This window comes from Gymnodraco acuticeps, unplaced genomic scaffold (assembly GCF_902827175.1).
Source record: "Gymnodraco acuticeps unplaced genomic scaffold, fGymAcu1.1, whole genome shotgun sequence".
In the NCBI taxonomy this organism is placed as follows: domain Eukaryota; kingdom Metazoa; phylum Chordata; class Actinopteri; order Perciformes; family Bathydraconidae; genus Gymnodraco; species Gymnodraco acuticeps.
Window position 1 is genome coordinate 262,342 of NW_022991779.1, and position 17,112 is coordinate 279,453.

General features: G+C 40.2%; 1 protein-coding gene and 2 pseudogenes across 1 annotated transcript in view; all 3 read right to left on the bottom strand.

Annotated features, from left to right (window-relative positions):
• Nucleotides 1–17,112, bottom strand: part of LOC117535166 (E3 ubiquitin-protein ligase TRIM21-like) — a 154,504-nt gene that overhangs the window by 69,418 nt on the left and 67,974 nt on the right. The window lies entirely within an intron of this gene.
• The window catches only part of LOC117535161, a 30,564-nt pseudogene continuing 18,433 nt past the window's right edge, over nt 4,982–17,112 (bottom strand).
• On the bottom strand, nt 9,202–11,976 carry LOC117535172 (annotated as a pseudogene).

The window sequence follows — 17,112 nt, forward strand, 5'->3', positions numbered from 1 at the left end:
AGGGACACCTAGTGGTTAAAGCATGTTATTGAATTTCATTATTTGTATTATTAGATATTAATAGGATCCCTATAAAGTATATTCATTACTCGTTATTCTCTACTAATAGTTAATTAAAGACTGTATATAATGACTATTTTGCACATCCCTTTCAAGATTTTCTAAGGTTTATTGACATATCATATTATACACAACTACGGTGTAGTTATGCGATGAATGAAAAACTTGGGTTGCAGGTTCCTCAACAGTGTATTAAGATAAGATAAGATAAGATGGACTTTTATTAATCCCTCGTGGGGAAATTGTTTCTCTGCATTTGACCCATCCTAGTGTTAGGAGCAGTGTGCTGCCATTTTGAACGGCGCCCGGGGAGCAGTGTGGGGAACGGTGCCTTGCTCAGGGACACCTCGGTAGCAGTTGGTCTTGCCGGGACTTGAACTAGTGACCTTCCAGTTGCCAAGTCCCTATCGACTTCGCCACCACCGCCCCTATCAATATTTGTGTATACTTCCAGCAATGTTAACTATGTTGAAGTACTTATTTTAACTGATATTATACATATGTATTATACTATTATAAGATGTATGTAGATAGTATAAGAAATGTGCAGAATACGACAGTTTAATGGTGGAGGTATACACACATATTGATAGATGTCTTGTAATGCACTGTCGAGGAACCTGCGACACACATTTTTCATCTCCGACCTTGTCAGGTATTGAACAATCAATAAATAGAGAACACAGAATTATTAAATATAAAACACAGAATTTGTGTGATTATACTAAATGATTTACAAATAAACACCACTGCATATTTACAACTGTTACACATGCTGATGTAATGCAAATGTTTCCAACTTGGGATCAATAAAGTATATCTTATCTTAAGATGATTGATGGCTACTGCCATATTTGCAAAATGTGCCTCTGAACCTTGACAAGTGCATGTTTCAGGCTTATCAATTAACAACAGGAGGGGTCACAGACATAAGACCAGCTGTTAAATAAAGCTCTTCTGACCTTAGCTGTCATGTGGGTATATATTAATGCTGCCCATTATGGGCACAAGCAATTTTCACCGATTTATTAATTATATGTTTTAAATTTGAGTGTTTCCTATCCTCTAAACCTCCAGGGATGTACACAGTTTAATACTGGCAACTTCTTATTATGGGAAATTATGTATCTTCTTGTCTCATGAATTGTTGTACTCACCTTTATGCTGATGACACTGTCATATATACATCCAAATCAGATTTTTCACAAATTCAGATCTCTCTTCAATCGGATTTTAATATCTTACAGGACTGGTTATCACACAATAAACTACTGCTTAACTAAACAAATCTTATACCATGGTCTTTGGTACCAGGCAGAAGCTCAAATCCAAACCTAATGTAGTAATAACATGTAAGGATGGCACTTCTCTGCATAAAGTTGATAGCTTTAAATATCTTGGTGTATGGCTAGACTCTGAACTTTCATTTAAACTACATATAAAGCATGTAATACAAAAAGTCAATTACGGAATTGGTGTTTTACACCGCTCTCGCAATTGTTTTACGCTCAGTGTCCCAAAGACAATTGCTTCTCAACTTATTCTTCCGATTATGAACTATTGTGATGTTGTATACCAAAATGCACATAAATCAGATCTTGCTCCACTCAACATAGCCTACAATAGACTATGCAGATTTGTTCTTGGTTGTCCTTTTCATACACATCACTGCGCAATGTATAACCAACTTAAATGGCCTTCTTTAAATGTAAGAAGACACACACATTGGCTTCAGCTGATATTTAAATGTATTTATCTTAACTATCCCCCTTATTTAAAGCAGTATTTCGTACCCTACTCGTCAAATCATCAAGTTAGACATTCTGTTCAGATTTATTTCTCTGTCCCCTCTGCAAAACAATTGATTGGCAGAAGAGCGTTCATTTTCAAAGCCCCAACAGACTGGAATACTTTACCTGCTGCTATTAGATCTCTTGCATCATTGGGTATGTTTAAACATGCATTATCATCTCACTTTCAACTGGTCTGTACTTGTTATTAATGAAACTGATATTGATGAAACTGATTTGCTCGACTGTCTCTCAAATTGTAATGATTGTATGCATTGCTTGAATTGTACTTAACAGACTGCATGTGGTTTGTCTTGTGTGTCATGTTTTGCATTTTGTCTTTTTGTTTATGTATGTCTGTAAGTTGTTGCTATTGTCGGGACCCCCCTTGAAAACGAGATGGTGCATCTCAAGGGGTTTATCCCAATGAATACAAATGTCTATATAAATATGAAACGTCTTTAAAACTACAATTCCCAGTAGAGACGTGCCATAGAGAACATGTTGCGAAACACAATAGCCAGCATGTGTAGTTCTGGGGGCGGGGTGGGGGGGGGGGGGGGACGGGGTTTCTCAAAGCAAGGTTACACCTGCGAGTTGGATGTAGAAGTGTCAGAATCAATATAGATGTTTTTATTTTAAAGTAAATTCAGATTGAACACAGTAAAAAAATGTAAATTATTGTGTCCGTCCAAAAAAAAAAATTACTTATAGTGAAAACCACGCTTGAATGATGGGATCGTAGACTAAAAGCTTTAGGAATCCAAACTACAACATATAATAAGTACCCTGTATCAAGATTAATGCAAACAAGTGAAATTTGACATTTTTAGAGAGATTTAGCAAAGAAAAAACACTTCTGGGGTCATTTGGGTGGATTTTCCATATCTCTGGCCCCCCTTGGTCAATTTTGACATGTGACATCTCTTTCTAACCGTCAGAGCCAATGGAATCGAGGAGAACTCCCACATACTCATTATTTGGTAATGTGTGTGTGTGAGACTGCCGCATAGCCAAGACCGGAAGCTGTGATAACTCTGGTAGCTACCATTAGCAGCTAACTTTTACTCTCCGATTTTTACATACAAATTGAATTATGGATTATAAATAAAAAAGATTATTACCCAGAAACATTATCAACCTATAGATTGACCGATTCAGCCGAGTTATTTCTCGTTTTAACGCCATTGAACAAGTCTTTTGATCAGATTGACAGCTACGGTGAGACGATCTCCCGTAAAAGCTACGTAAAGGTACGTGTTGTGATGTCTGTGATTGCTTCCCCTGTCAAGAGTTTGGATCACTCAGTGATGATATATATGCCTAAATAATCTGTGGAACCTCAGCTTTAATCGGATATCTTGTATGTGCAGCTACGATAAGTAATAAGGGTATCTTTTATCTTGAGCTCTGTGCCAAAGTGCGTTAGCATTTTCGCGCAGGGATCATTTATTTTAGATGCTTCTTATGAGACTTGTGTTTTGTTTGGTAAAAATTGTTTGTATTGTCAGTTAGCTGAGATTCTTCCCGTTAATCTGGTATAACACATTAATAGGTTCTTAAATATTACGATGCCCTGAGACACAGTGTCGTAAAAAATTAAAATTAAAAAAGCCCCCGCAGAGGGGGACTTTGGGGCTTAACAGGTTTTTTAATCAAATCAACAATAAATAAACACAAGGATAATTATTCTGCTATTGTTGAGTAAATGGAGAATTGCACAGGGGAAAATAACGTATCTATGCACAATTTTAGATGCGGATTTTTGTTAAACTAATATGTTTGCGCTGTGCACCAACACTATACATTGATGGGGAAGGGGGTAGCAATAAAGATAACACCATTAAACAGTTACACAACATAACATAAATAATATCGATAGCAGCATCCCTAGCAACCACCTTGGTAACAATGAAAACGTTGTATAGACACAATTTCCTGAAGTAATCTTCGTAATAACAAGCAAACTAAAGATCATGTACATCCACTGCACAAGTGACATAGACGCCAGCCATTGGAATGAATGGTGGAAAAAAAACGTAGGGATCTTACAATTTCAGAGGCGTTTTTGTAGAAATACTACGTCCCAAGTTGTGGACCAACGTAGTTATTACACGTTTTTTTGTGAGACTGGGTTGCTTATACCTAATAAAGGCCCTGTTACATTAGAAAGTACGCGTTTTTTTTGGCTTGCACAACAAATAGAAAACAATTTCGTCACACTGAAGGGAACACATTTCATGTTATCAGAAACAGTGATTCCTTCTGGAAGTAAAACATAATGTGTGTTGCTTCATCAGATGTTTAAATAGATATTCTCCACAAAGATTAATGCAGCAATTTACAATGTTGACTTTTATAAATCAATTTGCCAGAGTAAACAGATTCTGTAGAAAATAAGATGGAAGCTATACAGTTTTCACTACTAAATAATATTTTAGATTATTACCTTGAATGGAAAAAAAATCAATATAGGAACATGTATTAGTTTACTTCTGACAGGAGAGATGGTCAGAGGTGCAGAGTTTTGACCACCCATCATTAAGACCAGGACCAAAGAATGGGAAGAGTTTATCAGTGAAGGAGCAGCCAGTAAAGGAGTAGATCAGAGCTGCAGCATCTACGTCATAAAGGAGACCAGACCCCTCCTCATAATCCACAAACACCCCCACCTTCTGAGGCCGAGACTTCAGAGAGAGAAGGACTGGAGGATCATCAAGAGCTTTGTACTAATTTCCATTTCTCAGACGTAAAGTCCAGTTACCGGACCAAGGGCTCAGTATGATCGCTCCCTACCTGTTGATGGACTCTCTGGCCACTCCTAAATCCCATTTAGTCTTTCCTTTAACTTGAACCTCAAAGTAAAATCTGCCTGAAGAGAAACTCTGCTTTCCTAAAACACAATTACACTAAGAAAATCTCTCTTGGTTGTTTGGGAGATTCTTCTTTACATCACCATGACTCACTTGTTTTCCATCATCAGAAAGAATGAGATATGGATTTATTGTATCAGGTCAAGAGTCACATCCACTGCGTACTTCTGGACCCTCTTCAGTTCAGCTTCAATCAGCTTCTTCATCTCTTTACTGAAAGTCTCCTCCAGCTGAACCACAGCTCTCACCACAGTTCCCTCATGTGTGAATGGATGCTGACTCTGTCCAGTCCTTGGTGGGTGGAGCAACTTTAAGGGACATGAATCTTTGGAGAAGATGGAGGTGGTCTTCAGAGTGTGTGACCTGCTCTACCTCAGAGCTTCTCTTCTTCAGCTCAGAGATTTCCTGTTCCAGCTCTTTGATGAAATCTTCCGCCTGGTTTTCAGTTGTTTTCTGCTTCTCTTTGATCGTGTTGATGAGATTGGCCTGGCCTCTCTCAGCAGAGTCCTTCAGAGCAGTGAAGACCTGAACCCCTTCTGCTATCTCTCTGTCTGCTTCTTCCTTACTGAGGTCCACTGAGTGTTTGATCTCTTCAATCTTCAGTTGTCTCTTCTGGATCGACACATCATGCATCTTGTGGTCTGAAACAGTGCAGAGCATACAGACACATGTCTGGTCGGTCTTACAGAACAGCTCCAGAGGTTTGTCGTGCTTCGGACACATCCTGTCTTCCAGGTTCTCCACAGGGTCGATCAGCTGATGTCTTTTCAGGCCTGACTTTGTCAGATGAGGCTCCAGGTGAGTCTCACAGTAGGAGGTCAGACACACCAGGCAGGACTTCAGGGCCTTCAGTTTGGTTTCAGTGCAGACGTCACAGTGAATTTCTCCTGGTTTGAAGACTTGTTGCTCTGAGCTGCTGCTGCTGCTGCTGGCTTTCTGTTGAGCCGACCGTCTGAACTCAGCTACCATCTCAGAGATGAAAGTGTTGACGTGCAGCTCAGGTCAACTCATTATTACACATGGGACACTGGTAGATGTCACTTCTATCCCAGTGTTCAGTGATGCAGTGCTTGCAGAAGTTGTGTCCACATGCTGTTGAGACTGGATCAGTGAACACATCCAGACAGATGGAGCAGAGAAACTGATCTTCAGATGGCAGATAGTTTGCAGCAGCCATGTCTACACCTGTAGTGTGGAAGGAGGTACATTTTATTTAAAATACAATAAAGGAAAAAGATAGAAATGGAATTGACATTAGACAGAGTCATTTAGAATTTAATATATGCTGTTTTGACTTGCACTAAGCCAAGCTTGAGCAAACCGTTAACATTCAAGACATAATAGGTTCAAGATAGCTAACATGGCAAAACAGTAATGATGTTTCCTTATCCTGTTGTTTAGACTACAGCTGGGCGATATGGAGAATATAAAACATCACAAAATGTGTCACCCAAAATCTCTAACAATATTGTAGATTGACTATTTGGGCACAAAATATTTACACAATAACATTTTTGATAAATAATCAGAAAAAGAAAATGGTTTGAACAGTTGGGAAGTTTAAGGAAGTTTCATTACTTTACTGTAACGCAGCCTTTAAAAGCAGGAAATTACACTTGTGCAGTTTTACTACATCGGAAAAACCTGACACTATATCTAGTCTAATATCCAGATTTCATTTAATTTCAAACCTTTATTTTGACAGATAATTCCCATTGAGATCATTGATCTCTTTTTCAAGGGAGACCTGCTCAAGTAGTTCCACATGAAACATAAAAACATAAATAGAACAACAAAAGGACATCATACAGCATCATTTACATAATTATCCACATAAACAGGTACCTATAGCTTCCGATTGAGTAGCATCCAACCGAGCTTTAAAAACATTTAGTGGCACCAGATTGTTCAGTTTCCATTTAATTTGCAGACTATTCCAAGACAGAGGAGCTGCGCATCTAAAAGCTGTCTTCCCTAAGACAGTCCTAGCAGTTGGCACATTTAATAAAACCACAGCATTCGATCTCAGGCAGTAGCCACTTACAATTCTCCGTGATATCAGGGAGCAGATATAAGATGGAAGTTTCCCTAACATGGCTTTGTATATAAAAATGTACCAGTGACTGAGCCTCCGTACAGTTAGTGAAAGCAAACCAGCCCTTGCATACAGGGTACAGTGATGGGTTAATGCTTTACAGTTTGTCACAAATCTCAGTGCACTGTGATACGCAGCATCTAACTTGAACAGGCAATTGGCAGGTGCATTCATATACATCAGATCACCATAGTCCAGCACAGGTCAAAAGGTCACAGTGACTAGCCTTTTCCTGGCCTCAAGCGAGAAACAGGACTTGTTCCTGTAGAAGAAACCTAGCCTAACCCTCAGCTTTTTAAGCAGGTTATTGACATGAAGTTTAAAAGTGAGACAATCATCAAGTCAGATACCAAGGTATTTGTAATAGATGATGATATAATATTGACAACTACCTTACCTCTAGTGTAGACCAACTTATATTAAAGAATAACACTGATAACAAAGCTCTCAGTACTTTGTGACACACCTATTTGCCTCATATTTTAAACCTCAAACTGGTTCTTTAGTGGTAAGCTTTTAATATGACACACCATACAAAAAAGAGTAAGCAGGATGTAGGAAGTAATCAGTAAACAGTAATAATGGCAGGAAACCAGGAATGAGGATAAACTCCTAACCGCAGAGATTCAGTTACAAGTTAGTTAAATCCAGAGGGCTGAACCATAGGCCTGAGGACAAACAACACCATACTTATATCATATTTAGTTGAAAGTGTAAATATAATCAGATGTACTCACCAGTGTTTGACAGAGACTCTGCTGTGTTGTTGAGAAAGATCTGATGAACTCAGTTTGTATTTTCTTTAGACAGAAACGGAGACTAGTCTCGACTGCAGTGTGGCTGCCTCTCTGACTAATTTAACTTTCATTTCCTGAGTGTGACGTGTAAGCTCTCCTCTTTCCTCTGTAGCTCCTCTCACTGCAGCTGGTTGTTCCCTCCCTCTGATTCACACAGGTGTTGAGAAATACCAGCGACTCTTCAGGTTAAAATGGAGCAAAGGTGCTGCTAACAGTGGGGAGAAGTCAGATATGTGAAAAGTGTTGCTAACTTTTATTATTTGTGTTGAAACTGTCTCAGCTTTACTTTAAACTGAACAGTTTATTTAACTGGACACAGATGTTTAACCTCTTTCGCCAAGGCACGATCAATTTAGTATTTTAATATAGTAATATACAATGTAATGTCAAATAAGAGAATTTTAGATATGTGACTACTTTTAACCTTTTTCTGTTATCTATCCTCAATGATGCCCATTCTATTTATTGCAGGACTGGTGTATTATTTAGCATTAGTTTGATAGACGTACAACATAAAACTGGGAACTGATTGTATTTCTCACAAGAGGACCTCATTGTGAGTTAACACTACATTTAAAAGTGCAGATACTTTTATCAGGAATATATCTTTAAAGAAATAAACTCAAAGGAAAATGGATGCCTTTCAAGTTAATTATGAAACAATTAATACAAATGTTGATACATCAGATTCATACATTTATGAAGGATGTTAATTTATTTGTCTAATCTTGACAAATATCATTGACTTATTATCCTTATATTATCATACCTTGAGCTGTTGGTATTGTTAAACCCCTTATACTTATATAGTTGATTTTAACCATTTCACCCATCCCTCGATAGAGTTGAGGTCAAATAATTATAAACAAGGAGATTTTTATTAAATAAAACTGCATTTTATGCACTGACTTCCTCTCTGTATATAGTAGTGTTCATAGGTAGTGGCATCATTCCTGAGCTGGAGTCATTCAAACTAAATTAATGTATCATGAAATACAACTTAACGTTTAAACCAGACTTATCTGTTTAGTGTTGGATGCTCAAGTCACTGCTCACTCAGGTCTGTTGTTCAACAAAAAGTTTATTTTACAGGTTTTTTTATTTTCCAAACACATATTCACAGATGTCTTCGATTCAAGTTCCCAGTAATTAACCAAACCACCTTTTTACACAAAGTAGAAAATGTTGCTGGCATTTATTCTACAAATGCAGTCCAACTTTTATGCTGATAACAATTTAATACTCTATTCTGTAAACACTAAAAGCATGTATATCCCTTATACCTAATAAAGGCCCTGTTACATTAGAAAAGTAAGCATTTCTTTGGCGCACATCAAATAGAAAACAGTTTCGTCACACTGAAGGGAACATATTTCATGGCATCAGAAACAGTGATTCCTTCTGGAAGTAAAAACATGTTTTTTGCTTCATCAGATGTTTAAATAGATATTCTCCACAAAGATTAATGCAGCAATTTACAATGTTGACTTGTGTAAATCAATTTGCCAGAGTAAACAGATTGTGTAGAAAATAAGATGGCAAGCTATACAAGTTTGATACTAAATATGTTTCGTTTATAACCTTGAATGGAAATAAATCAATATAGGACAAGTGATTAGTTTACTCTGACGGGAGAGATGATCAGAGGTGCAGAGTTTTGACCACCATCATTAAGACCAGGACCAAAGAATGGGAAGAGTTTCTCAGTGAAGGAGCAGCCAGTAAAGGAGTAGATCAGAGCTGCAGCATCTACGTCATAAAAGGAGACCAGACCCTCCTCATAATCCACAAACACACCCCCACCTTCTGAGGCTGAGACTTCAGAGAGAGACGGACTGAAGGACCAGCAAGAGCTTTGTACTCATATCCATTTAACAACGATATAGTCCAGTTACCCCCCTGAGGGCTCAGTGTGATCGCTCCCTTCCTGTTGATCGACTCTCTGGCCACTCCTAAAGTCCATCCAGTCTTTCCTTAACTTGAACCTCAAAGTAAGATCTGCCTGAAGAGAAACTTTGCTTTCCTAAAACACAAATACAATCGGAAAATCTCTCTGGGTTGTTTGGGAGATTCTTTATCACATCACCATGACTCACTTGTTTTCCATCATCAGACAGAATGAGTTTAGGATGTGCTGTATCAGGATCAAGAGTCACATCCACTGCGTACTTCTGGACCCTCTTCAGTTCAGCTTCAAGCAGCTTCTTCATCTCTTTACTGAAAGTCTCCTCCAGCTGAACCACAGCTCTCACCACAGTTCCCTCATGTGTTGAATGGATGCTGACCTCTGTCCAGTCCTTGGTGGGTGGAGCAACTTTAAGGGACATGAATCTTTGGAGAAGATGGAGGTGGTCTTCAGAGTGTGTGACCTGCTCTACCTCAGAGCTTCTCTTCTTCAGCTCAGAGATTTCCTGTTCCAGCTCTTTGATGAAATCTTCCGCCTGGTTTCAGTTGTTTTCTGCTTCTCTTTGATCGTGTTGATGAGATTGGCCTGGCCTCTCTCAGCAGACTCCTTCAGAGCAGTGAAGACCTGCACTCCTTCTGCTATCTCTCTGTCTGCTTCTTCCTTACTGAGGTCCACTGAGTGTTTGATCTCCTCAATCTTCAGTTGTCTCTTCTGGATCATCTGCTGAGATTCTGTCTCAAGCTCAGCCTTCTTCCCTTCATATCCTTCTTTCAGAGGAACCACATCATGCATCTTGTGGTCTGAAACAGTGCAGAGCATACAGACACATGTGTGGTCGGTCTTACAGAACAGCTCCAGAGGTTTATCGTGCTTCAGACACATCCTGTCTTCCAGGTTCTCCACAGGGTCGATCAGCTGATGTCTTTTCAGACCTGACATTGTCAGATGAGGCTCCAGGTGAGTCTCACAGTAGGAGGTCAGACACACCAGGCAGGACTTCAGGGCCTTCAGTTTGGTTTCAGTGCAGACGTCACAGGGAACTTCCCCTGGTTTGAAGACTTGTTGCTCTGAGCTGCTGCTTCTGGCTTTCTGTTGAGCCGACTGTCTGAACTGAGCGACCATCTCAGAGAACAAAGTGTTGACTCTCAAATCTGGTCTTGTATTAAAAGCCTCTTTACACATGGGACACTGGTACTGGTCACTTTTATCCCAGTGTTCAGTGATGCAATTCTTGCAGAAGTTGTGTCCACATGATGTGCTGACTGGATCAGTGAACACATCCAGACAGATGGAGCAGAGAAACTGATCTTCAGCTTGCAGATAGTTTGCAGCAGCCATATCTACACCTGTAGTGTGGAAGGAGGTATATATTATTTATAATACAATAACAGAAAAAGAAAGAAATGGGATTGATATTGGCCAGAGTCATTACAGTTTAATATATGCTCTATTGATTTGCACTAAGCCAAGCTTGAGCAACCTTTAACATTCAAGATATAAGTTTAAGATAGCCAACATGGCAAAACAGTAATGAATGTTTCCTTTTACTGTTGTTTAGACTACGGCTGGGCGATATGGAGAATATAAAACATCAAAAAATGTTTCACCCAACATCTCTAACGATATTGTAGATTGACTATTTGGGCACAAAATAGTAACATTGTTGATGGATAATCAGAAAAAGCAATGAACAGTTTGGTAATTTAGGAAAGTTACATCACTTTACTGTAATGCAGCCTTTAAAACCAGGAAATTACAGTTATTAGGGGTGTAACGGTATACGTGTTTATTCTGCCCTTGCGTATGCATCGCACTGCATAGCTTAACAGATAGCGAACAAAGAATCAGAAGACAGTTGTTGAGTTGACCATTTACTGAGGCTTGAAATTATAAAACTGCGAGAATAAACAGAAAAATACAACACAAGTTACACAATTGAAATAATACATGTGCAACATAATGCAAATAGAGTGCAGTATAATCAACAGCCTATGCTAAGAATGAGCTATATCCGTTAGCTTAGCAGCTAGTTAGCTTAGCTTATCTTACACATTGAAACCACACAATCAATTAAACCACATTTTTTAAATATAACTTGGCACACAGGTAAGTGTGTATACTTACAGACAGATCTAATCCAAGGATTAAAACAAAAATGATCTGTGGCATAGAACTGAGCTACGATGTGCTTTGCTGTGTAAACTAAAACACAAGATGGAGAGTCGCGCTATCTGGTGCCTTAAAGCTACAGTACCGAATTTGCCACTAGGGGTTGCCAATACACTATGGTGTCAGAACAGTATTCGTACCGAAATCATTCGATATGGGCCCTTCGGTTCGTTACACGAATATAATGTTAAACGTACAAAATTGAGAACGTGAACAACATTTTGGAAGTAATCTCAGGTGCTGCGTCGCAGCGTTCAGTGTAATTTGCTCACATTGGGTTCAACGCGTCATAGAGCGACCAAGTCATTTCATTGGACGAGAGGCATACTATGAGAGCTGGACACAGGGATGCGTTCACCGTTCATATGTAGTCAGTAATTTCAGGTACTCTCGAAATGGCGAACGCAGATAAAGTTGAAATCGAAAATCCTCCAGCATCATTGAAGTCTCCGGTTTGGGAACATTTTGAAAAAAGACTGAAGTGCAAACCCAACTCCCACTAGCATTTAAGCCTCCACCACTCGCCAGTGCTGGAATTGGGCCGGTACTCACCGGTACGCAGTACCGGCACTTCTGGTTCTGACCCATGGAGTACCGGCACTTCTTGCTCAGTACCGGCATGCTGGCGGTACTCCGGTACTCATGCACCGTGCCAGTACTCAACACGCTCCCGCCGTTCTTATTATACATCCATATATATATATATATACAGCCGCCCGGTACTCAGTAGATGCGTCATGAGGTGCCGAACGGACATTCTCATCGCTCTAACCGCTGGAGTTTCACAGCGGCTGTCAGCTGTTTACTCCTGTCATTCAAACAGAACGTGCTGGAGAGGGGGGCGGGGCTTATCTTCTCCATGTAAATACTGTGGTGGAAACGACTATGTCAAAATTAACCTATTTGACCGTGATTTAATAGTAATACACGTTTCAAAATAATAATAATAATAATGCCGAAGTAACAACATACTGAAAACTGTTAGTAAAACCATGTTTTAATGCTTTACAATTGACATACCTAGATGCACGTGTGTTGTGTTTATGCAGTGCAACTCCCACCCAGTGGGTGGCTATGTAGAGTGATAGAACAGAGCAGGCACGCCCCCGAGAGAGAAGGAAAGCAAGTCACGTCACAAATTAGCATTTCTAAAATTTAGCGTGGATTAATAAAGTGCAAAAAGGACAGCGGTTGTCGCCGGAAGAAACTTCAAATACAGAGAATGCTGTGCCTGTGTTGGGAAATTGTGTCTGATGGGGAGCTTTCTTTGGTTGATCCTCCTGCTCCAAGTTCTAGTGCATTAGCATTAGCACTAGCTCCCGCCGCCCTCCTCCAGAGCCTCTAACGTTAGCTGCTGCTGGCGCAACTGCCACCACCAACACCGGGCAAAGCGATGCACCTGACTGCTGGACAACGGACCAGGTGCAATATTTTTGCAAGACCAATGCATGGCTCCTTCTTAAAGATAAGAAGCTAGGATGTCGGATATGCAGAGATGTCAAATCTTTGGGAATACACACTGGACAAGGACTGAAACTGTCAACTGAATGGGGTGAGTGTGCAGTGTCTCATTTCGGTGTTGACAAGGGCAAACAACAAGCTAGCCTGAGAAAAAAAATCAAAGAACATAAAGAATCACAAGCCCATGTAAAAGCTGCTGACATCCTTACATCTGCTTCACGTGAAACTATTCAACATCAAGTGCAGTCTATGCATAAATCTGAATTAGACACCACTATCAGAGTTTTTCGAACGGCATATAAAATTGGCAAACATAGCCGGCCATTCACAGACATGCCAATTGATTTGAATGTACAGAAACTGAATGGGCTGAACGTGGGCAGGGTTTTGCACTCCAATAAAACCTGTGGCGAAATCATCGACCACATAGCTCATGAGCTGAAGAAAAAAATGGCAAAAGACATTACAGAAAACCAAAGAAAACTCTGTGTTTTGGTCGATGAATCTACCACTATTAGTGGTAAAACGGTGCTTGTTGTGTGTCTACGCTCAGCATTAGCTGATGCTGAGCCCGAAACGTTTTTTTGAGAGCTGATCGAGTTGGATGGAACAACGGCTGATGACATCACAAAGGCGTTAATGGAGTGTCTTGGAAGAGATTTTAACGAGGACTTTTTAGGTCAGTGTTTCGTTTCTTTTGCATGTGATGGGGCTTCAGTCATGCTAGGGAAGAGAACAGGCGTTGCTACCCAGTTGTGTAGTAAATTCCCAAGCCTGTTTGTGTGGCACTGCTCCAATCATCGTCTAGAGCTGGCAGTTGGGGATGTGGTCAAGGAGGTCTCAGGGCTCAATCATTTCCAGATCTTTTTTGACAAACTCTATTCCTTGTTCCATGCCTCCCCCAAAAATCAGAGGCAGTTAGCGCAGTGTGTGCAAGCAGTCGGACAGTGTCTCCTGGTGATAGGGCGTGTTTTGTCCATCCGCTGGGTGGCTTCAAGTGAAAGGAGCGTCAGAGCAGTCTGGGAAAACTACCGAGTGCTTCATGATCACTTCACAAATGCTGCAAACGACACGAGCAGGGATTCCAGAGACAGAGCAAAGTACAAGGGCCTGGATGATGTGCTCACATCTGCAACGTTTGTCAGCAATCTGGGACTGATGTACGATGCGCTCACAGAGCTCAGCGACCTCTCTCGGCAACTCCAAAAAAGAGAGATGACACTGGCCTACAGCAGATAGGCTCTTAACTCGAGAAATACGAGTTTTTGAATCCATGGTCACCATGCCTGGCCCACACATGACTACAGTTCATACAGCTCTAGCTGAGAAGTCCTTCAAGGGTGTTGCCCTGCGTGAGAATGGCAGGCTTGTACAGATTCATGCAGGTCAGTTTTTTCCGCAGTATGGTAGAGAATCTGAGACACAGAATGACTTCCACAACCTCCTCTCATGTCAGCACAAGAGAAATCCCATTACATGGCCGGGAGGCCCGGGACAATCAGCTAATCCAGGATATGAAAGTTATCCATCCTGGAAGTTGGCCTGAAGAGGAGTTAGACGTACAGTATGGGGACGTAGAGGTGCTACGTTTGTGCGAAGTGCTGAAAGTGGACAGAAGAGAGACTGTTCAGGGCTTTCGCGAATACAAGGAAACCAGGGCATCCCGTACACCTGCTGCCATGGAGCCTCTACTGAAAGCAGTCCGAACCATCGCTGTCTCCACTAGTGAGTGTGAGCGGGCATTCAGCTGCATGAACGATATCCTTACTGCAAAAAGGAATGCTCTCTCTGTCAGCCGACTGTCCAGCCTGGTTTTCATTAAATGTAATGGACCATCACTAGGACAGTTCAATCCGGAACAGTATGTGAGGTCCTGGCTGGCAAAGGGAAGGAGAAGTGCTGATGAAAGAGCCTGTCCAGCTCCAGCCCCTGATACTGATGTCCCCAAGGCCTTCTGGAGTCTTTTCTAACAATGTGAAGTATATTGCAAAGCAGCTCACCCAGTGAGAAGACTTTTGGCATAATGTGCCGATTTGTACAGATCCTGGAGATAGAAGGACTTCAGACCAACCAGGGAGTTATCTGATCAGCTTGGTGTTCAATGTAACTCTTTACCATGGCTCAGACTTTGTTACTTGCAGTTACAGTTTCTCATTTTAGATTGTGCAAATTTTGCATTTGTTTTTACATGTTCTTTGTTCATGCTCTTTATCATTTTTCTGAGTTGGAAAGTTAGATTGCATCATAGTTTACTTTATACATATTTGTATTCTTCAGTTGTGAAGTATATTGCAAAGCAGCTCAGCCATGTGAGAAGACTTTTGGCACTTTTTCGTTTTTCGTTTTCTGAGTTGGAAAGTTAGATTGCATTCAAAATGTACAGAAATACTTAATTTTGTTAAAGCTTTTTATAAAAAATGCTTCTGACCAGAGCTTTGTTTCCTTGTCATTAATGTTGAACACCACCAGAGGGGCTCTCACCTGAAAGGTCTCTGCTTCATGTGTCTTCAGCAGAAGATCTAGACTTTGATTGCTATATTTTCAGTTAATATTGACCTTACTGAGCTTTAGCCATATCCGCTGCCTATCATAAAAAATGTTAAGTACAGTGAACCTTTCTAAAATATACAGTAGTAAAGAGACAAACCCACCAGCATTATAGTAGCCAAATTCTTGTTTGTGGGCTGTAAATAAAATTGACTTGAAAAAGTTGCTGATTTTAGAGTACTGGCACCTTTTTCATTCCAATTCAAGCACTGCCACTCGCAAAAAGTTCAGACCGAGTCAAAGCTCTTACAAACGCCAAATATCCTTATGTTGCCATGTTAGCAAAGCGCTACCTGGCTGTATCGGCTACCTCTGTCCCTAGAGAGGGTGTTCTCCACAGCAGGAGACATTGTTAGTGCCAGCAGATCTGGCCATTTCGGCAAGCAATGTGGACAAGTTCATCTTTCTTTAAAAAAAAACATGAAAATACAATGACAAGCAAGTCCTAATGTCAAACTGGCTGCTTAGGTACTAGTACAGTACAGTTCAAATACAGATTATTTCAGTTCATCGAAATGCTGCACCTTAATGTTTATTTTATTATATGTTGTATTTATTTGAGTGAATACATTATTATCAGTTTAATAATAATTAAAAAAATATATATATATTTTATGTTTTGTGATAATTGTTTCTGCTGTACCGAAAACGTACCGAACTGTGCAACCTAGTCTCATGGCATTTCTTGTTCACCAACACGATTTTTAATCTATTGATTCGTGTTCACCAACACGATTTTTAATCTATTGATTCGTGTTCACCAACACGAATTTCCCCTTTTTTTCGTGTTGCACAATACGATTTTAAAAGCAATGTATTTCTACTGGTAAGGACGCTTAAAGGCAATGTGAGCATCAGGGGCGTCGCCTGGACCTGGAAACATTCGGGGCTTAGCCCACAGTGGCGGCGCTACAGTCAAATGTTCTACTGCAAGACTCCCCACACGCACATACACAATTGTGCCATCTAGTGTCACAAACGTGTGCCTGCATTAGCTTTGTTACGGCAATGGATTGTGGGAGATTCTCATAGCACGTGAGGATCTCTTGAGGGTAAGGTGCCTGTATTATCTCGGTGGACAAAATGTATGTTTTTATTTTATAAGGACAATAACGTACTGTTGTGTTTGTTTAGTTTAATGTTAATTGTTTAATGCTCACAGTCACAGCAACATGTTTTTAGTGTGATTGGCTATTTGTTTTATATGATTTATCAACGTGATCATCAATAGCTAATCTGAGTACCAGAACCCAGCTCACGAGTCCTTTTATGCTGTCCATTGAAATGCAGGTATGTGAGTTTTGTACACCAGTTTATTTATGTTTAATGTTGCTCCACGTGATGCCTTGACTACAAAGTCTTCCATGTTTCTACGCTTCTTCCTCTGTGTCAGTTTCGGGAATATCAAGATCAT